Source organism: Miniopterus schreibersii, assembly GCF_964146895.1.
Source record: "Miniopterus schreibersii genome assembly, chromosome: X".
Taxonomy (NCBI): domain Eukaryota; kingdom Metazoa; phylum Chordata; class Mammalia; order Chiroptera; family Miniopteridae; genus Miniopterus; species Miniopterus schreibersii.
Window position 1 is genome coordinate 59,619,744 of NC_138104.1, and position 22,435 is coordinate 59,642,178.

Sequence of the window (22,435 nt, forward strand, 5' to 3'; positions counted from 1 at the left end):
CTTGGGAAAGTGATTCCTAATTTATGGCAAGTTTTACTTTCAGAAATAAGACCACAAAACAACACGATCTAATTCAATATTAAAGGCTGGCATGCTGAGCAAGGAATGTTATTCTTTGTAGAAGCTCCTTCTCTACATTGTCAGGTACTAGGGCTCTGCCTTTTGGTGTGATTTCAGCCACCAAGACATTAACAGTAGCGTGTTCTAGTCCTTTTTCTTTAATTGCCTCTTTACAGTGTGCCTTCAATTGATCCTTCCAGCCACATTCAATTAATTTAGCTCTCAGCAATTCTTTGAGGCGTTCTCTTTCTCCAGTTTCTATCAACTTTTGGTTAATCGTTGCTCTCATATGCGCATCTTTGTTCATCTTGCTAACCACACTCTTTGCCTGCCTGGACTTAGACCCTCAGTAGCTCAGGCGCCTCCAAAATTTTTAATAATAGAAAAGGTAGACTCACTAAGGAACAAAGAGAAAAAACTCAAAAAAATAAAATCAAGAAATAAATATTTTAAATAATTTTTTTAAAAAAAGGATCCTTTCGGTGTGGCTCAATGGTTGAGCATCGACCCATGCACCAAGAGGTCACCAGTTCAATTCCCAGTCAGGGCACATGCCCAGATTGTGGGCTCAATCCCCAGTAGGAGGCTTGCAGGAGGCAGCCAATCGATATTTCTCCCTCATCATTGATGTTTTTCGCTCCCTCTCCCTTCCTTTCCCTCTAAAATCAATAAAAACATACATAAAAAATAAATAAATAAAAATAAAAATAAATAAATAAAGGATCCTTCTAGCTACAAGACCTTGACCAGTAACTTCCCCTTTCTGAACCTCAGTCTACTCATGTGTAGTGTCTGCTTCATTAACCTTCTTACCTCGCAGAGTTTTGCTGAGGAGCCCAATGCCAGGTACATAGTCAACTACAAAGTGAAAATCAAAGCTAGAGACAGATTTGGTGAACACTGTCTCTGTGCCCAGAATTGCTCTAAAGACTTGAGTGCTTTGCATGCATTATCTCATTTAACCCTCTCACCCCTTCTAAATCTGAGATAACTGAGGCACAAAGAAGGTACGTAACTTGCCCGTGGTCACTGTTGGGAAGGGCCAGGACCAGGGGCTAGGCTCCCAATCTCTACCCTGAAGTGGCATGCGTCCAAGGTACTAGACAGCCGGAAGTGCTGCTTCTCAGCGCTGTCTGTACATTAGGATCGCCTGGGGAGCTTTTAAAAACTTGGCCCTGGCCCCACCCCAAAATAGTTCAATCAGAATCTCTGGGGATCGACACTGGGATTTTTGTAAATCTCCCTAAGTGAGTCTAATGTGCATCCAGGGTGGTCTACAGAACAAGGACGATAGTATTATAACGATGGGGCAGGGGACCAAGTCCAGGCTGGGGTCAGGATTGAATGGACTCTGAAGGCTCCACATCTGATAATATGCCAGAGTTGGAGAAGAGTCCTTGAAACCAAACAGCCTGTTTTACAAGGGGGAACCTGAGGCCCACATAGGAGAAAGCTCCTGCCCAGGGGGGCAGAGGGACATCTGGAATTTCATTCTCTTCCTGACTTTTAAGAGAGAAACTTTTCTGCTGCTGAGGACAGGTGGGATCCACGGTTTACAGATCCCTTTGCTCCCATTTTGTAGACGAGGAAACTGAGGCTCAGAGGTGAAAGTGAGTGGCCCAAGAGCTCAAGGTTAGTAAGAGGCAGAGCCAGAATTCCAAGGCCGTCTTGGCTGGTTCCCTATGGGTGCTTGCTCCAGCCTTCGGCCCGACTGCGTCCTAGGCTGCTCAGATAGGCATGGGAGGGGATAGGGTTAAAGCTATGGAGCAGGGGCCCACAGACACCCAACCCCGCCCCGCCCCTCCCCGCCCCACCCAACCCCACCCCACCCGCCCAAACCCGCAGAGCCAGTTTGAAACCGGACGCGATTGGAAGGAAGGCTTTCCTGGCTGAGCCTCCGAGCCTCCCCCTGGAGACTCCCAGGGCCTGGAATTCTTTTAATAGGAGACAAAGCCTTTAATTCCTAGAGATCAGATGAAAGGCTCCAAATGCAAATGTGTGGACAGGGAAGCTGTTGGTGAGAATAAGCTGCCTTCAAAGTGTAAATGACTAAACGCTGGGGCCGGCTAGGGAGGAGGGGGCAGAGCAGCGGCGGGGGGGGGGGCGGGGGGAGGCGAGGCCGCTTTGGCTTCCTCAATTGCTTTGATTCAGTAATCCATGGGTCTTGGCGGTTGGGGCCCTGGAGCCCCTGGCGTGAGGAGTCCCAGAGACCTGAGCAGGCAGCTAGGCTCAGCTTTCTGACCCAGGGTGATTTCACTTCATTTTTCTCAGCGCTTCACTTTCTTCGACCGTGAAATGGGATGAGTGGAAGACACTCCGCGGAGGTGAAGCTGGAAGGAGAAACTGGGTCTGAATTGCCTGGCCCCGCGGGTACTGAGGCAAGTTAGGGGCCTTCTTTCCTTCAGATGCCCATCTTACTATTCCTCTTGCTTGATCAAGGCTCCTCAGTAAATCTCCTCACTTTTTTCATTCAATTCTCGGCTATCCTTTAGGCTCCCTGCCATCACCCGCCTCAAAATATTCACCAGTTCCCTCCCTGGACTTGAGGGAAATGTCAGCTGATTGGCAGGGCATTGGTGCTGTCCTCTCTTCCAGAACTAGAGTGCCTGTTTTCCTGAGATTTGCTGACTGGCACAGAGGGAGGCAGAAGGCTAGGTGTTTAGGAGGAGGAACCAGTCAGCCAAGGCAGCATGAAGGGCAGTGTTTGGGGAAGGGTGATAGAATCGGTGTGGGGAAAGCAGGAGATGCTTGGGGTGATGGTGGATGGGTGGGTGGGGGAGTTGGAGCTGGAGGCCCAGATCTTAGAGCACCCTGAGGGCTGTGTAAGGAGCCTAGCTTTATTGTAAAGGCAAGAGAAGCCAGCAGTGGGTGTTGAACAGGGCTGTGTCACAATCTGATTTACACATTTGTACTCCCCCCTGGCTGCTGGGTGCAGAATTAATTGGAGGGGGACGAGAGTGGCAAGAGACGATGGCATTGTGCACTGATTGGGGTGGGAGCTGTAGAGGAAGGAAGAGGACAAGAGGGCCACATTCAGCATAAACCCTTCTCAGTACTTTCTCTGTGTCACTCAAATAGCCTCTCTGGGGCATTGGAAGGAGGAGGCAGCAATTCCTTCACAGTATGTAACCAAGCCTGAAACTCCCACCTAGCCTGCAGTTCTACCTTCCTTTCAATAGGCTGATTCAAGAGGCTCCCTTTGCTGCTCCTCTTTCCTCAGACAGGTTGCTGGGTTTTTCTCTTTTCTTCTTTGTCTCCCTCAGACGGTCTGTCTTCTAAGAAAGCTGCCTCAGTGAAGTGAGAAGCTCTTAGGGATGAGAGGGGGCCTGCAGAGCTGTGTGACCTTAGCAAATTACTGCCCCTCTCTGGTCTTCACCTTTTCCTTTTCTATAAGGCTGGCATAATGATAAAAGGAGATGGCAGCCTACAGATACTCTGGGGCAAAGGTGCTAGGTAAGGACATACTACTGGGTTTTTTGCGGGGGAGGGAGGCAGGAGGAAGGTGTTTTGTTGTTCTGCAGGCCCCTTGCCAGATGCATGCTGTGTTGCCATAAGGAAAGAGATTTCGTTTCAGCATCAAGTCTTAGTCACTTTGGGGGTCAAAGTCTGTTACCTGCATATTGGGGATGGTTGCCATAGGCCCTACCTGGGCTCAAGATGGGTCCTGGGGTGAAGTTTGATCTTAGGAGCTTTAGGATGTAGCTTCAACCTCTTATGATGGCTGTCCCCTGGCTCTGGAGGGACTGGGACTGGGGCCAGTGTCTTCCCTTCTACAGGTATGTTCTTCCATTTGAAAAAGAGGGAAAAGGTGCCTGCTGCGAAAGGCTGACCAGACAAATGGATCAAAGGGGAAAAGACAAGAGGCTAGGCTTGGGCCAGTGTGGGGTGTGGAATATGGGTGGAGAGATTGGAAAGAGGTGGGGAGGAGTTGCAGAGAAGAGGTTGCCACGGGCCAGGTGTGCTGGGTGGAGCTCAGGAAGGCCGCTGAGGCAGATTCAGAAAATTGAACAGATGCTGAGCTGTGGGCCTGAAACCCAGGTTGCTCAAGGATCCGTGAACTAACAGCCAAGAGGGTGCCCAGCTTTTCTTTAGGACTAGAACAGGTGGCCCCAGGACTCCAAAGGGCCTAACCTAGAGTGGAGCCAACTGATAAGAATGCCACAGGGAAACCCCTGAAGGAAAGCAATGCTTCAGCAATTTCCAGGGAGCCCTGGAAATTGGCCTGCTCTTGGCAGTTTGGCCTGCCAATGGAGCACCGCAGAGAGGATGGAGGGATGGAGAGAGAAGAGTATGGAACCCTGTGACAGTAGAGTCCTTTAGGACTGGGACTGATGGATGTTGCAGGAGAGGTGCCTTGTAGAAATCATTTAGCCTCTTTGGTCCTGGATCGCCTATCTAGGCGCCAGGGCTGCTGCCAAGATCCAGCCTGGCACTGTCTGGCCAAGAGCAGCACATGAGGCAGGTTCTTGACATTTACAGTCTTCCCTTTTCCTGCCTACCCCCATTCACGCAGCACCCTCCAAGCCCAGGTAACTGCATGCAGCTTGCTCCCTGCTGCTCTGCTTCCTTTCAGTCACTGGGTGGCTGTGTTTTTTCTCTTCTATGTGTTTTATTTTCTTTCCTGTTGTCAATCAAAATCTGCGTAGTAGCCCAGGCAGTCTAAGAACGTGTGTGCTTGGCAGGCCCAGCCTGGGAGGCTGCCCTCATCCACCCGATGAGCTGCATCTGGCCCATGGGAAGGGGGGGGCAGGGCATCCCACATCTGCTCCCCACATTGCTCATCTCGGCCTCTGCTGCTGCCCAAGAGGGAGAGGCAGCCCAGCCTGGAGAGACAAGAAAGGAGAGGAGAATCAGTGATAGCGGGAAAGGGGGATGCAGAAAGGGCCCAAAGCAAGAGCACACACAGAGCAAGGATGGGTTGACATAGCAGCTGCTGACAAAGCTCCCTACCCAAAAGATACCTCTGTGAGATAGGCCGAAGGAGGGGAAAGAAGGCCTGAGACAGAAAGATGGAGAGTAAAGAGACCAGAGACAGCCCAGAGGCCCTTCAAAGAGCTCAGAGAGACCCTGGGAGATTCACAGAGTGGAAGAAGAAGAAACAAGGAATAAAAGAGAAAACCCAGGAGTGGGAAGCAATACAGAATGCAAGGAAAAAATGTGGGATTTGGAAACTCCAGTTTCACTTTTCGCACCATTTCACCCTGGTGAGTGCAGCTGTCCCATAAACCTTGGGATTAGCTGCTCTGCTGTCCTGGGCTGCCCGGCACCTAATGGAAGCCACCTGGCTGGCCATAGGCCCTAGCTCCACCCCAGCCCTGAACCCAAGGGACTCCCCCTAGAAATTACTTTACTTACAAATTTACAGTTGGGGAGCAACACTGAGACCAGGGACCAGGATGGGATGCCCTTGTCCTCCATGAAGCCAAGTAGTACCTTCCTGGCAAAATAACCCTAGCATCCCTCCACAATGCACCCACACCAGATGTCCCCATTTTATCTCTGTGTGACTAGTTCAGAAGGGCAGGTGGAGCTCTTGGGAATCCTGTGGAGGGAATTCGGGTCCGAAGGGTAGATCACCTCTCTTGCCTCTGAGTCCCTGTCCCATGACACTGTCAGCAGGGCCAGCCACAGTGGCCAGGCCTGCTCCAAACCACCAGTTCAGCCCATTTCTCCCCCTTGCTGTGACCCGAAGCAGGTAAGACTTGTGTGATTACCCTCATTTCACAATTGGCTTAAGGGAATCAGAGAGAGGAAGTGTGATGTTCAGGACCACACAGTAAGTCAGACTCAGGAACCAAGACGCTTGTGGGGAGGAATGAATAATTAGGAATTTGTCCTGGGAAAGGAGGAGAGAAGGAGAGGGAGAGCTAGCTGTAGAGGGTGTGTCTGTGGTAGAGCACTGGAGGGCCAGGAAGGGACCTCCACCCAGAGATAGAGGGAGAAGAAATGGGGGAAACCCCTGGCAGGAGCTGGTAGAAAGAGGCAGGTCTTGAGGCTGGGAGAAGGGGACCAGGACAGTGCCATTCTCAGAGGAACACAGGTGCGCCGGGTAGGGGCAAGTGGCAGTCAGTCTGTACCAGGAAGGCTGGATCCCAGTTACCCACAGGCTCCTTGCCGTATGGGAGAGAAATCAGCTTGAGAAAAGGGGGAGATTTGGGACTCCACAGTTTTCCCCCAAGGAGTGCACATGAACACACACATTCTCATTCTCTCTCTCATGAGGATCTAGGTTAGATTCTAGACTAACCTGACTCAACATAGGATGGTTTCTAGAAATGCAATATTAAACCTGGAAAGATCCAGGGAGCCCTTGGCATATATGGAAGCACCATGAAGGCCTTCGATGGATGAGGGAAGTGAGGTTAAAGGGCTGCCCAAGCTTGCGCTGCGAGTACAAGGGGACCTGGAAGATCTGCCGCCAGAACCTGCCTCTCTTGTGGCTGGAGGGAGCAGGGAGATCCAGGACCAAGCAAGAAGCCACCAAGATGAGAGGAGATGGGGCCAGCAGGATAGTGAAGGAGGGTGCTGGAATTACCCACATTTTTAAAAAAATATGTTTTTTATTGATTTCAGGGAGAAGGAGAGAGAGATAGAAACATCAATTATGAGAGTCATTGATCAGCTGCCTCTTGCATGCCCCCCACTGGGGATCAAGCCTGCAACCCAGGCATGTACCCTGACCAGAAATTGATCCTTGACTTCCTGGTTCATAGATCAACGACACTCAACCACTGATCAACACTGGCTGGGCTGGAATTACCCACATTTATTGAACATTTACTGTGTGACAAACATGTGCCATGCAATTCTTAGGATGTGCATTGTCCCCTTTAAGTTGCACACAAATCCCAGGAAGGAATTGGGGTTAGCTCCCTTTTTACTGACAAGGAAACTGAGGCCCAGAGAAATGAAATGACTCACAGCTAGTAAGTAGAAGATCCAGGTTTATCAGAGCCCAAGTTCAAGGTTTCAACCCTATTGGGAACCAGAGCCCTATGGTCGTCAGGAGAGGGAGGCAGGGTGGATGGGCGGGGAGATTGGGCCAGCCGCCTTCATTCCAGGGTTCCTACCACTGGGCCCATCAGGGAAGATAGTCTGGGAACTGTCTTCCCTGCAGTCCTCTCCCGGAAGTAGGCCAGAGCTGCCCACCAGACTGTGAGGACAGGAAATTGTCATTCCTTCTCCTCCAGAACAAAGACCTCTGACCTCCTCCACAGCTGCATGTGGGCTCACTGGGGGGGTCCAGAGACATGGTAAGTAGTGCACTGAACTCAGGGTGGCCTGAGTCCAGCCTTCTACTTCTAGCTCTGCCAAATGACGCAGTATACGTTTTTTATCTGCTCGGGGCCTCAGTGCCCCCATCTGCACCAAGAGGGGTGGGCCTAGTTTGTCTGAGAGCTCTGCCAGCTCTCCCAGTCTGGGAATCTATGACATAAGCACATGGAAAGAGAACTGACAGTCTCAGGTGGGCCATGCCAAGCACCAGATCAAGAGGGCTCTGAGGTCCTCAGTGTGGAGTTGGAGCTCATAGGGAACAAGGTCATCATGGGGAGGGGGCGCTAGTGAGGACAAATGCATTTTTTTTAAGTCAAGTTTTTTAAAAATATTTTTTTATTGATTTTATTAGAGAGAGAGGAAGGGAGAGAAACATCGACTTGTTGCCTCCCATATGCAACCCGACCAGGGACCAAACCCACAGCCCCGGCATGTGCCCTGACTAGGAATCAACTGGCAACCTTTTGGTGCACAGGGCAACACTCAACCAACTGAGTCACACTGTCCAGGGCCAAATGTGCTTTCATTCATTCCTTCAAATAAGCGAACATGTCCTGAGCACTTACTGTATGCCAGCTAGTTCCTCATTGGGTGCTGTTGATGCAACAGGGAACCCGTTTTCTCAAGGAAACCTACTGCCTTCCAGATCAGCTGCATTGCCTTGGGGAGCAATGGAGTGATGAACACCAAACCTGACCTCCTCTTTTCCCCATGCACTTGAGCTTTGCCTTTTCCCCTTTCTTTCCATCTCCCCCCTTAGCTAGCCATATCTCTGTCTGCCCTCCCCTTCCCTGAGTTCCAAGGACAGGAGTAAGGGGCGGGGATCTGAGGGGTGTGAATTCCCACTTGAGCTCCCCTGCCAGCCTGGATGGGGTCATTTGGAAACCAAGAGGAGACTATATTAAATAAGACTATTGACCAAGCCTTGGCCTGGCTTGGGGTCAAGGGGAAGGGCAGTGGCAAGGCAGGGACAGCTATGGGCACAGGCCTCAGTCAATGGGAGACTAGCCCCAGGAAGAAGGTAGGGTAAGACTGCAGCAGGGAGGATAGGTCCCCAAGGAAGTCCAGAGTGGGGACTGGGACCAAGGAAGAGGCCTTTGGACAGATGCCAGCTGTCATTTTCGTGCCTGGAATTCCAATGGGGACTGGAGTTGAGGTGACTGAGATGAGATTACAAGAGAGCCCTGTGCCTGGGATCAGTCAGATGACCTGGGTTCAAGGCTCCATATGTAATGTTGTTGAGCCTCAGTTTCTTCAAGTGTAAAAGAGATCATGACAGTCACCCAGAGTGGGACCTAAATGATGGTGCTTTTGAAATGAGAGGGATTGGCCAGCAGGCCACAGAGCTAGGAAATGGGCTCAGACTTTAGGAGGGACATCCCGGCTCAGGGAAGATAGAGCTGGGGAGGACAGGGTGAGGGTTGAGAAGGGAAGAGTGAAGTGTGGGAGGGTCCGCGTTGGGGCATTGAAGTGAGGATAGCTGTCAGGGGCACCCAGGCTTGGAGCCCAGAACAGAGCGTTATTCGTTTTGGAGTCCTGCTCGGCACACCTCACTGGACTCAGAGGCAGTGTCCCGGTGGTGGCAAAAGCATGTACTTTTGAATCAGAAGGCCCAGAGCTCAAATCTTGGTTCAGTTCCTTCCAGCTTTGTGGCCTTGGACAAATCAGTTATCCTTGGAGTCCTCAATTTCTCCATCTATAAACCAGGCTCATCATGCCTTGCTCATCAGGTCCGCATGGCTCCTGGCAGATGGTGAACATGCGAGTTTTCAAGTCCCTTATCACCTTAAGTAGGCCTCAGTTCCCCATTTTCATAAAAGGGAGATTGGAGTAAATGATCTGTCAGGCCCCATTGAGCCCGAAAGTGCAGAAACAGGCCATGATCATCATTTGTGTTTTGTGATTGTGTCCATTGAGTCAGTTAACCAGCAAGAACTTGATTGGATGGGCGCTCTCTTAGGCACTAGACTGCGGGGAAGGAGGGTGTTCCAGGAACTACGGAACAGAGGCCTTGGGGCCCTGGCCCTAGGAGGAAAGGCTGCATATCTGCTTTCTCCCACTGGAAGGCTTTGTTATAGCCCAGTGATAGCTCCTGACCCAGCCTGTGCACCCCTGCCAGAGACCCCATTGGCAGGGTAAGGCTGGAGTCCTATCTGGCTCTGGGACTTGGGAGCTTGGCTACAGCAGCTGGAAGCGAGAAGCCTCACCCACCCCAGCCCATGTGTTTCCCTTCCTAAAGGAAGCAAAAAGAAAGACTTAAAGGATTTAGACCTCAGGGGGAAAGAAGAGAATTAGAACTCAAATCCACATCTGGACTGACAATATGTCTAACCCTAAGCTCTCTGCCCACTGAGGTATGGGGGTTGGGGTGAGCGAAAGAGCAGCTGGTTGCTCCCTCCAAGCTGCCTTTCTGGTGACATCACTGACAACAGAGGCGCCCACATGGGGAAGGGTTGACCACCCCCATCTGTATCCACCCAGAACAAGGAAGAAGGGATGGGGCTTCTGAAGGAAGCTGCAGTTCCTGCTTTGGCTCAGCCTGGAATCTCTCAGAGCCTAGTTCTCCCCAGCTACAGAATGGGGTCCACCTGGCTCCCTCATGTGGCAGAGGGATATTGTGTTTAAGCCTTCTCCGCAGGAAAAGGTGAGCAACAGACACACATGAGTGCCCTTGGAGCACCTTGATAGTCCCAGCATTAGTGTCACTGAGCCTGCCTCTGGGGGACCAGTGGTGGGTAGGCCCTTCTTGTTCCCTTCAGTCATTCAGAGGCACTTCCAACAGAAACTGGCAGAATTTGCACCAGTGGGGCCCTCACACCTTGCCCAGTCTTGGAGCTTAGGGTGTTTGTCCCTGTCCCTGTCCCAGCCCAGGCCTGGACGCCCAGCTCCTAGAGCCTTGCAAACTTCCAGACTAAAGTTGCCAGCTAAAATACAGGATGCCCAGTTAAATTTGAATTTGAGATAAACAATATTTTTAAGTATAAGTATGTCCCAAATAATGCATAGGACATACTTGAACTAAAAAAGATACTGTTTTTCTAAAGCTAGGATTTTAATTGGGTGTCCTGTATTTTTATTTGCTAAATTTGGCGACTCTACTGCTGCCAGGCCACCTTAAGGAACAGGAGGAGATGGCTGCCTTAAGGTCTCTGGCCCATGGGGCAGGGACTTCCCACTTTCAAATCCCCAGGACTCAGCTGATCAGCTGGAACAGATTGCTGGCTGAGAGAGCATGTTTAATTTGGTTGTTCATTAATTTACATAGCCCTCTCCCTCCGTCCTCCCGGGCCTGGTGCTGCTCTAATGAGTTGAAGCTGGTAATGAACAGGAACTCCTTCATGTGGAACAGCACAGGCCCATGAGCTCTTGGGTGGGCCCTATGCTGACACCTCAGCTGCCTGCCTCACCACCAGGCCTGTGGCAATGAGCAGCTCTGAAGGGACACCCTACCTCTCAGGCTGGCCTCAGGGAAGAGGTCGGAAGAGGGATTTGGCAGCCGCCCCCTCTGACCCCTCTTTGATGAATTCAGCAAACATGGGGAGGGCATAGAGACTGTGGGGACATAGAGCAGGCTGTTGACCCAGGCAAGAGATTGGGTGGCAAGGTCCCAACCTTCTACATTGGGACTTAGGACACTAGGCAAGATTCTAGTATGCGAGGGCAACAGAAGAAGGCTGAGCCCAGGGGCTGGAGAAAACTCAAGGCCACATTTCTCAAAGTGAACACTTACTCTGAGATATTCTGTGGAGAAAGGCCTTTGTGGTGAAATTTGTTTAGGAAACATAATAGACGAACACATACAAACATACACCCTCAGGGATTTGATAGTATGTTAGCATATTGAAGGCTCTGAGAAGTCCTGCCTTAATACAAGCAAAAGAAACCTATTTGCATTGGTTTAACTGGCTGTTTCCCATATTCATTTGACATCTAATCTTTTTTTTTTTTTTTTTTTTAATCATAATACCTCTTACCCTTCCCAGGCACTCATGTTCTCTGGGATACACTTTGCCACAAGATGTTCTGTGGGCCATGCCTGCTGGATCCCATGAGGCTGGCCCAGTGACTAGGCCTCAGGTCAGCTCTGTGCCACCTCCCTTCTTCCATTTCACATTAACCTTTTTTTCTCAGACTTTACCTGTGCCTATGACAATGCATGTCTATGTGTGCATGTCTTTACATATATCTATACATACATGCATGTAGGGATACCAGTGACATGCCTGCCAGTGTGGGCTAACTGTGAGAGCGCGAGAATGTGAGAGACAGAGAGAGAGAGAGAGATTTTGATAGATTGATTTTCTTTCCAGGTACACTTTTTGGATAACTCTAATTTCTTCTTCCACTATTCTATCCTCCAAGAAATATTGTAGTCTAGAAGCCAGCTATTGACAAAGTCCATACTGGTCACACCATTTGCTCCAGCTTATGTGCTGATGCCTTTTAGGATTATGCAGAGCTGACAGGCCTAGCCTGTACCCACTGAGAAAGGCAGAGCAGAGAGCAGCAGAGGCTGCATTGTAGACCTGGCAGTGTCAATTTGAATACTCATTCTACTTTTGGCTATTTGGGAAGATTCTAGAAATGGGAGCAAGGCCTCGACCAGAGGGTCAGTTCAGGACTGAATGTCAGCTCTGCAGGGGCAAGGACTGTGTCTGTCTTGCTATCCCTGTGTTTCTTGTGCCTAACACAAGGCCTGGTATGTAATCTATATCTGTGAGCATATGTGTACACACAGGCACACACACATGTAACAAGTGTTTATCGAGCATTTACTATGTGCCCAGCATTGTCTTAATCCCTTACATGGAATAATGTATTGAATCCTCACAACCATGGTCTGAGATAACTACTATTAAATCCTTTTCAGACATGCAGACACTGAGGCACTGGGAGTGAGTAACTCATCCCAGGTCATGCAGTTATGAAAAGTACAGCCAGGATTCAACACAGGTAGTCTGACTCTAGAGCTCACTCTCCAAACCACTATTTCATACTTGGTGGTTCGATGAATGGTTGTTTGGTGAGTGCATGAATGAACCCATGCATGCATGAATGAATAAAAGAAACACCCATGATGTTGTCCTACAACCTTTCATCGGCCTGATGCTAAGCATCCAGCCCTGCCAGGGCCTTTCTCCAGTAACACAGAGAACATGCCCTGCCAGCTGCCCACACCATCACTTCTTTCCTCCCTCCCTTCTTCCCTCCCGGCCTTTGCCACTGCTCCTCTCCAGCCATTCCTTAGTCCACCAGCTCCTCGGTCTGCCTGCTTGCCAAAGCCCCTGTCTTCCTTTACATGTGCATGCTTGCGTGTGCACCACAAAACCCAAGCAAAACAGAGCAGGGAGCTGCCTCACGCATGTGCTGTGCTTTTGATGTCCCCTTCCTGGCAGCTGTGGGGCACAGAGCCACCCTCCTCAGGCTTGTGGCCCAGAAGCCAGGGGCTGGTTGAGAAGCTCCACACACAAAGGCCAAGCCAAAAGGAACATGGGTCATCAGAAACCCAGCAAGCAGGAGGCCTGGAAGCGATGGCTCTCCTGCTGGATAGCACCTGAGGGAGGCATGGCCAGATCCTCAGGATCCAGGGATCTCTCACACAGCAGCCTCATGTCCAGGGTATCTCCACGGACTAGCTGATAGCATGATTCATAAATAGCAACACCACCCACTCCTCTCATTGGAAGAGCAATCAGTATAAAGGTGACAAAGCACTTTTGCACCCATTTGCTTAATCAATCTGCATTATGGCATAATTGATCAAAGCTTTGGAGTGAGGATGCCTGGGTTTGAATCCTGCTTCTGCTGCTTCCTAGCTGTGGGACATAGGGAAAGTCATTTATACCCTCAGAACCTTGAGGAAAATAACACCTATCTCATAGGATCCGTATGGGGAGTAAATGAGCCAATGACATGCTGCACTCAGAACAGTAGCTGTTATGCAGACATATAACATTTAGTGAGTTTGTACTACATGCCAAACTTTGTGCTAACTTCTTTTATTCACATCGTCTTTTCAACAATTACATAAGTAGAAGAAGAAACAGGCTTATGGAGAAGTCACCTGCCCAGAGTCACAGAAGTGATAAAGTTGGAATTCGATCCAGGTGGGTCTGTCACCAAAGCCCATGCACTTTGGGGAAACTGAAATTCAGAATATGGCACTTGCCTGGGTTTGGAACCAGGCTAGCTAAACTCCACATCTTTTCACAACCTCTCCAACACTGCCTTTGTCTCCTAGATGAGACAGATTCAGGTGTCTCCCACCCCCTCAACCTCCCAGAGCATGAGGCTTCCTATCCTTTTCTGTCCCACCCAAATGGCATGGAGAGGAGAGTGTTCTTCAAAGACATTGGGGGGAAGTTTAAAGCTGGGCTCTGAGCCGAGTAATCCTGTCCCATGCGTCCCTGGAATACAAGTGCCCAGGCCAGCAGGTGCCAGGCATAGTTAGGCCTACCTACACGTGCTGGTTATGTCTGGTCCATGACATCACTGGCCTGTCTTGTCTGCACCACAGGTGCTTTTCCCATGATATGTGTTAGCACCTGACCCGTAAGAGGTAGGCCCCTAGTCACTATTCCTGGCTTATATGCCAAGTGCCCTTGGCTGGTAACAGAAAGACTGGGGAGCTGCTCTTAAAGGGAAAGGCTATGGAGCCCAGAGGTAGAGGAAGATGCAAAGGGAGCTCCTTGGCCCCTAACCCTTGTTACCACGACCCTGGCCCCCCCCCCCAATCTCTTGGCATACACCAGTCCTGCCCAGAGCCAGCATCACCTCTAAGCTCCACTGTCCTTACCAAAATGTCTGAGAACAGAGGCCCCTGTGCTGCTGCTCCCTGAGGTCCTTCCACAAGGGACAGATGGAACACATGAGCTGGGTCACAACATCCAGACCTCTGGAAGGATATCTTCTCAAAGGAGGAGAGGGCACCAAGTGACTCCCTACTGTGCACTGAGGGCCAAACATGTGGTTTGAAACAGATGGGTTTAGAAAGGCAAGTGATTGGTGAAGAGTTCCAGGGGCAGTAAGTGGTGGAGTTGGTATTAGATTCAGGACTGGCTCTCAAGCCAGCAAGCACATCTCACAGAGCATTGGTTCTTGGTGGGATGGGGAACCCTGCTAACTTTAGCTCTGCAGGGCTTGAGGAACAAAGAACTCGGGACTTTAAGACTTACCTCAAAGGTAAGGTTTTATTCCTATGAGTGTGCACTTCAGAATTATTCATTTTTGATGGAAGTGTTGAGGAAACATTCCTTATCTGCCCTCCCTCCTTGAACAGGGCATAATTGAGCTCTTTCTGAAGCTTGGGGGCTGGAATCATTAATCCCCATCATTATTAGCACTGCGCCACGGTGATCTCAGGCCTGTTTCTCAGCACCAAATGGCCCCAGCTCCTTTGCGATCTTTGAGCTCTTGTACCTGGTTGGGGTTGTTTTGTGTTTTACTAGTTTTGCTGCCTACTCCCCTGCTGTCAGGCCATCAGCTCTCACTTCTTGACACTTTTAGTGTGCCTGCTTCCAGCAGCCCCTCTGCCCCCTTTTGATTTACTGCTTCTAATTTGCTGTGGGCTTGGGAACCAGATAACCAAGCTTGTTAGAGTAAACAGGCGGAGAAATTCTATGGAGGGTCCTCCTGCAGGCAGCTGGCCTGAGCTTCAGAGTCAGCAACCGGGAACTGAGGAACGGCCCCCAGCGCTCAGCCCCAAAGCCCATGGCCCCACATCCATACTGTCAGGGGCCTCCTTCTCCTGACTTGAGGGGTGACATCTAGGTTGAGTGAGTCTGAGTCCAGGCCTTACTTAAACCTAAATGGACTGGTCAGGAAACTGACCCTGTCCTTGGCCACACAATGGAGGTGTGGCACACCCAAGATGACAGGACTGCCGAATCTTGCTGGGCTGCCAAGAATGATGTACAGAGGGCTGCTCTGGTCTCAAGGCAGAAGAATGGGCAAGAGGACCTCCAGAGACCTCCAGTGTTCCTTTCTTATCCTGTCCCCCAGTGGTCCTGCAGAGAATTCTGGGCTGAGAAGGATCCCTCTCTCAGTCTTGTCCCTAGTCCTGCCCTGGGTGGGGGGACACATTCCAGGGTCCATTACAGCATGGGGGAACCACTGCAAGCTTCCAAGCCTAGGTAGGCTGGGCCCATCTCTACCAGCTTCCAGACCTGGTTCCTCATACTCCTACAGTTGCCTACCTCACCCCCCAACTCTGGCAGGAAATGGGCCCAACTGAGCTGGGCCTGGTTTGCCACCTCAGCAGTCCAAGGACCTGCCTCTCCTTTGGCCTGGGGGAGGAAGGCGCCACCAAGGGGGAAGCACCGAGGTAGATTTAGGACTTGGGAGGAGTTTGAAGCCCCCAAAAGCCATTTTTCAACCTGAAAACTGAACCAAGCTGGTCTGGAATTGAGGCTGGAGGATAAATGTGGACCCCATGGTGTCATTTTATGGTCAATTTTTAGAGTGTAACTGCACTTTAAGCACTAAAGCTGAGTAGCAGGAAAAAACTTCTTAACCATAAGATCTATTAAGAGTGCAGAGCTGGCTCCCAGGGGCAAAGTGGGAATGCATAGACGTGAATCATTGGAAACAGGTCTAGACCAGGCACTAGAGAATAGCCCAGCCCAAGCTGGGCTGCAGGGAGGGAGGGGTCAGTGTTGGAAGGGCCAGAGGGCCCCTCCAGCTCCTCAGATCCTGAGCACTGCATCTTCCAGTCTCCTTTCCCAGGGACCTGGAGTCCAGCCTGAGTCCTGAACCCTGCCCTCTCCTGGGCTGGCTGCTCCAGGCGAGAAAGGGAATAAGGCAACACCTGGCATAGCAGTGAGCCTAGTGGGTTGGGGCAAGGTGGGAGGGCCAGCTGTCTGCTGAGCTGGACTGGATTGATGCCTCTGTTTCCCTGGTTGTCTTATTTTCAAGCAGGCAAAGCTAGCCCTCAGGGAAACAGGACAAAAGATGGTCTAGGCTATCTGGGGTTAAGTACCTTCAGGGTCAAGCAGAGTTGAGGGCAAGGAGGTTGAAGAGGGGATTGGAGGGCACAGAGATGGAGGCTAATGATGGCAGATGGGAGATGGGAGAGAAGGCTGGGGGACCAAGTGATCTACAAGGTTCCTTCCCTCTGGAAAAACTCTCTGGCTCCAAGGGACACAGGATAGAGGAGGTGAGCTGACTGTCAGACAAGACCTCCAGCAAACCCAGGGTGAGCCTCCTCAACTCAGATCTCAGGGTGGTGCTCCAGCCATTGAGACACTTGCCAAGATCTCTTTGGAGAAGATTCAGGTTCGGGGCTGACAAGCATGGGCACTGGAGGATGCCCATCTGGGGAAGGACAAAAAGTGAGGCTCAACTGGGCATGGCCCGGCGGTTGAGCATCAACCTAAGATCCAGGAGATGGCGGTTCAATTCCCGGTCAGGGCACATGTCTGGGTTGCTGGCTCGATCCCCAGTCTGGGGCCAGCAGGAGGCAGCCGATCAATGACTCTCTCATCATTGATGTTTCTATCTCTCTCTCTCCCCCTCCTTCTCTCTGAAATCAATATGTTAAAAAAAAAAAAAGAAAGAAATAGAAAAAGAAAAACCCCCACTCACTAGATGTCAGGGAATATTCTAAGTGGTTTTTTTGTTTGTTTGTTTTTTACAAATACTAGCTTATTTAACCCTCACAAGAGCTCTGCAAGGTGAGTACTAACACTGCCATTTTACAGATGAGGAAATTGAGGAACAGAGAGGTTAGCAGATGGACTCAGCACCAAACTGACTCTGAAACCAAAGACTCGGCCATCTTTCTGATTCCTCCAGCTGGCGGATCCTGCCTCCCCACCTTCCAGGGCTCAGTCTTCACAAACTGGGCCTGGGCTCCCCTGCCTGAGCCAGCCGGCCTCCTTGAGGTGCCCTTCACCTCCCTGTGCTCCTCCCTCCCTCCCCTCACCTCTAGGGGACCTGAACCAGGCTCAGGTTTCTCCATTTCCAGGCTCAGGCTCCTGCCTTGGGTTGGGCTCACTGATGAGATCTTGCTGACCTTGCACTTTACATTCGCCCTGGGGCCCTGGGCTCTGAATGGACATATGAAGATGTCTGCATGCCCTGACATGGTGGGGGACTGAGGAAAGGCTAGCCTCTTGCCCTTGACCCTCTGGGTAAGAGAAGGCACTCCAGTCTCACTGAGCAGGTCTGACTTTGGTACCACAGGTCTCTCTGAGCAGATTTGTGGCAGGAGTATTGCTGAGGGCACTGGAAGAGTCAGGGATGAGGGCTAGGTGGGATGTCCTCAGGGTTGTATGTACTAGCCACTTCTCAAAAATCATAATGGAATGCTAATTCTGCCTACCATTGGACTCATTCCTTCTTCAAGATCTGTCTATAAGAATTAAAAAATTGCAGAGTGTTACAGATAGGCTCTTAGAAGTCATTGAGGCCCAAAACTTTTGGTTTCAGCTGGGGAGCCTGAGGCTCAAAGAGGGCCAGGATGTGCTCAAAATTGTACGGCATGACAGCCATTGTGGCAAGGTGGAACCTAGGCTTCCTGACTCTTCCAAGTGGCTGCCTTTTCCATCTCAGCTCCCTGCTGGTCCTCCAGGGTCAGCTGTGTACCATCCTCTTTGTAGTGGCCCTGCTTAAGGCCCCACCCTTTGCCATGCACAAGATCCCTCCTATACACACACACACACACACACACACACACACACACACACACACACGTACACACGCTGCCCCTAGAGATGCAGGCTCTGGAGTGAAGTGAGAGGCATCCAGAGGCCCAGGTGAAAGGCAGAGGCCAGGATGGCAAGAACTGACACTGTGCCACTGGAGTCAGGGGCATTCTGAGACACAAGTGTGCCCTGGTTTTCTCCTGCCTTAGAGCCTCACACCTACCCCTGGTGAATGGGAGAGGCTGAAGGAAAACCCCCAGGCTCGCTGGTTTAGCCTTTGATGCTTGACGGTCTTGGAGGTCTCCAACAAAGCCATGGGCTCATCTCTGGGGCTCTCTCTCCCACCTGTTTCCTTTCCTGTCCAAAACCAAAGCTGGTGCCCCCTCCCACCAGATTTTCCAGTCCGCCTTTGCTGCAGGGCGATCGAGCACTGTGGCCACAAGGGGGCGCTGGCGTTCCATGGCTCCTGGGGTGTTAGAGGCACTCTTTCTTGCTGACTTGAGATGGGGAGGTAGCAAGAGTTTGTGTTAGGCTCCCTCACTCCTGGCACTCTCCCATTTCCTCATGGAAGTTTCCCTAATCCTCTTATGGCGGGGGTCACATCCCTGGGTTCGGGGACAAGGTGTTTCATTTTCTATTTGCCCCCAGTGCCCCTGAGGGAGCTCCATGAAATGGGGAATGGAGCCCCCTGGGCTGCAGCCTTCTTCTCTCCCCTCCGCAAATCCAGTTTCTTTGTTTATATCTTTTTGGGGTGTCTCTCGCCCACCTGCTGACCCTCCAGTCCCTCCCTGGCCCGATTCTCCCTTCTCAGAGCTCTTGTTCCCATTTCCTCTTCTTAGGTCTTTCCTTTTTCCCACATAAACTCTCAGCTTTCACTCTCTCCTCATATCCTTCCCCTCCTTCTCTCCCCTCGCCTCCCCTGCCCCTCCCCCTTCTCCCTTTTCCTCTGCTTCCTCTCTCCTCTCTCTTCTGCCCCTGCTCCACCGCGGCGGTGTCCTCTCAGGCTGGTGACAGTGTGGAGTGGGCCTTGGTCCCAGCCTTTGCTGACTGAGGTGGGGAGTCTGATAGGGGACATCAACCGCTGCTGGAATCTAAGAGTGAAGGAGGCTCTGAGTCGGAGACTGTCTTCAGTTCATTTAGCAGACGCAGCCTCTGGGGTGGGGGAGGGGGAGATTGAGAATCCAGGGACAGATGCCTGGTCTCAGCCCTGGGCCTGACTGGCTGTGTGGCCTTTCCCATCACCCCCTGGGCTTCTATTTGCCTTGAAGAGGATGGAGAGCTAGATCTCTGAAGACTCTCCCAGTTCTTGTTTTATTTGTTTCATTTTTCAGCAGTGACTGTTCACTCTCAGGAGGCCTGAGCACAGCTCCTTCCAGATTTGCCCTCTGTCCTCACTACCACTCCCTTTTAGAATGTTGGGGACCCTTGGTGGGATAGGCAGGGCCCTGCCAGTATATGTGTGTTACACTGGAGAGGGACTGGCTGGGAGGGGGCCATAAAGTCAGCGTGCTGAGGAATCTGTCTGGCATATTTGCTTGCTGACTTTGCTGGGACAGCTCTTGGGGAATATAATTGTAGAATGTCAGTGCTGGAAGAGGTTTGGGGAGGAGTAAGTCAAACACAAATTATGGGCCCCATGTAGTCCTCACTCCACCCTGAGCTCTGATCCTGAGATCCAAGCCAAGGCCCATGGTCTGCCTTCTAAGTCCCATTTCAGAAGAACCTACCCCCCCTGAGGTACAAATAAAAAAGCCAAAGTCCAAAGAGGAGCAAAGGCTTGCCCAGGTACACATAGCAAGGGGGTGGCAAGCTGAGGCTGGGTCCCAAAGCTCCTGCCTCCCAGCCAAGAGAGTTTTGAGGTTCTAAGGATGTCTGTAGGGAGGGGTTGCCATCTGGATGGGCACTGGGGCACTGGGTGGCTGGCAAAGTGGAGGGAGGGAATGTGCATGGCAGAGCTGGGGCTGGGGTTTGAGGTGGGAGTGGGTAGGGACAATTGCCTGCTCCTACCTCTTGTGACGGGCATACAGATCCTGGGAGGGAGGCAGATTCCTGCCACAGCTGGAGGGTAGCACCCCCACCTGACAGTGTGATTTATCACATTCTCCCTTATTCCCCTCAACCCTCAACCTTCTTGCAGACCCCAGAGAGGGCCCAGCCTGACTTAGAGGCAATTCACCTGTTTTTGATTTGAAACTCAGGTGGACTTTTCTTCTCATCAAAGAAGTGGTGAGGGGAAGGCAGGGCCCCATCCATCACCCCCGCCTCTCAGCAGCCTTGGGGAGGGGGAGAAGAAGGAGAGGGGAAAGGCCCAAGGATCTTGCAGCCTCCTTAATTCCCAAAGGGAACCTCCCAGACAGCCAGGCAGGGCATTACTGGCCCAGACATTTAGATCTTGGCCACAAATGCTCAGGAGAAACCGCCCAGGGGTTCCTCCATTGGTGCTCTGGAGCACAGGAGGTCCTGTGGCCAATTTTTGTTTTCAAATCTCTGCTGCCTGTGGGCTGGGAGGGGGCTTGGGCCCCAAACAAAAGCAGAACTAAGATTTAGCACCCAGGGAAAGAGGGAGAGGTATAGAAGAGGGAATTCACTTTGTTTTTTATTACCTACTCTGTGCCAAACACTGTCCATGTTATCTATGTCATTTAACCCTCCCAACACTGCCCCATTCTACAGATAAGGAACCTAAGGCTCAAAGAGGTAAGGTGATTGATTCAAGGTCGAATCACAGGAGAGTAAGTAATGGGAGCCAGATTCAAGGTCATAGCTGTTTGGCTCCAAAGAGAAGGCAGAGGAAAGAGGTAAGGTCTCTGAATTCTGGCATAGCCAGGAAAGAGATGAGCTGTGGCATCTCATCCCTACCCCACCCCCAATACATGCTCCTGTGTGTTTTGGCTCAAGGCCACTGCTAACTCACATGGAGTCTTTGTGGAATTACAAAAAGGCACCCCTTCTTCTGGGAATGACCCAGCCTCAGGGCAGGGCACATGGCCTAGTGCAAGAAGCAGGACTGAATTTCAGCCCACACTGTTCACATGCACCAGGCCCCCAGGAGCAGGGCTCAGCATACACCACCATCTGGTTGGCCCTGCTCAGGCTCTTCTTTCTTTCGAGTGGGCCGAGCAAACCCTTATCTGAGAGGGGAAGTGACGGGCCTGAGAGTCTTGGTCACAGCCCACATGATGCCATCTGCCTCCTTGTTCTCCCCCTTGCCCTGAATGTTATCATCATCATCACTACCATCTTCCCAGGCATCCTCGTGATACTACAATTACTAATAACAGAGACTCCACTGCAGCTCAATCTGTTTGGAATTCTTCCCCTGAAGCAACCCATTTTCTCCCTGTTGGACTCTTTCCTCCTCATTACACTCCTCCAGTTTCCAGCTCCCACTCAGGAGCCCATCCCCTGGGGAAACATGTTTGTGGGCTGGCCAGCTGGCCATGACCCCTGGGTGGCCTGGGGAGACCTGAGAGAGGTAGGAGAGCAAGGGCACTGCGCATCTCTCTGGGCCCAGCTCCAATCCAAAAGGGAAGGGTGCATGATATCCATGGTCATTTATAGCTTGACCTCTTGGAGTACTGGAATCTCTGAGTCCAGAAGTCCTAATCCTCCTTATGCACCAAGTGATGAGAATAGGCCACATCTTGGGTCTGTCTAGGGCTTCTGGCCAGGAAAGGACACCAAAAGCCAGCTAGAGGGGTGGAAAGTAAGTCCTGACTTTGCCAATTCCTGTGACCTAGGGCAGATTACTTCACATCTCTGAGCTTCAGTTTCTTCAACTGAACAATGAAGATGATTGCACACACACACCCCTCCAAGGAAACACTGCTGTGAGGAGTCAATAAAATAATGTATGTAACTGTGAACTGTATGGCAACTCTCAGTTGGCATTCATTCAGTCGCTCAACATTTCTTGAGTATTTACTAAGGGAGGTAGGATAGTGTAGTAAAAGTTCAGGCTCCGGAGCTGAAAACCCAGTTCTGCCTTTTATTACCTGTGTGACCCTGGTAAAGTGACTTAACCTCTCTGTGCTCCAGTTTACCTATCTTTAAAATGAGTAGGACTGCTGTCAGATTGTTAGTTAATCCATGTAAATCATTTACTGTTCAGCACACAGTAGGAGCTCATTAAATGTTATGACACCATTCTAAATTCTGGTGTTGGGCAGGAACATATGGACAAGGTTCTGCTCCTATATGGAGCAGTCAATAATTGTTGGCTCCTTTCTGTCTTTCTGTTGTTCTCTCCTGTAAAGAAGTGTCTTGGATAGCTCAAGCTAAAAATCATCCTTTGCTCCTTCTCTTCTTCCAACCAATCCATAAATATTCAACAAACATTCACACGCACAGCACAAAATCATTGAGCACGTTGCCTAGCTCTGTGCTAGATGCCAAGACTATAGAGATGACTCAGCCTTCATTCACAAATGCTCTGTGGGGGTGGGGATAGGGAAAGG

The 22,435-nt window shown here is 50.9% G+C and overlaps 1 pseudogene across 1 annotated transcript; it reads right to left on the reverse strand.

The window, feature by feature from the left end:
- Window positions 1-79: 79 nt before the first annotated feature.
- LOC308551204 (transcription and mRNA export factor ENY2 pseudogene) lies at window positions 80-418 on the reverse strand (annotated as a pseudogene). The gene has a single exon. The product of its transcript is annotated as a transcription and mRNA export factor ENY2 pseudogene (transcript).
- Window positions 419-22,435: the final 22,017 nt, after the last annotated feature.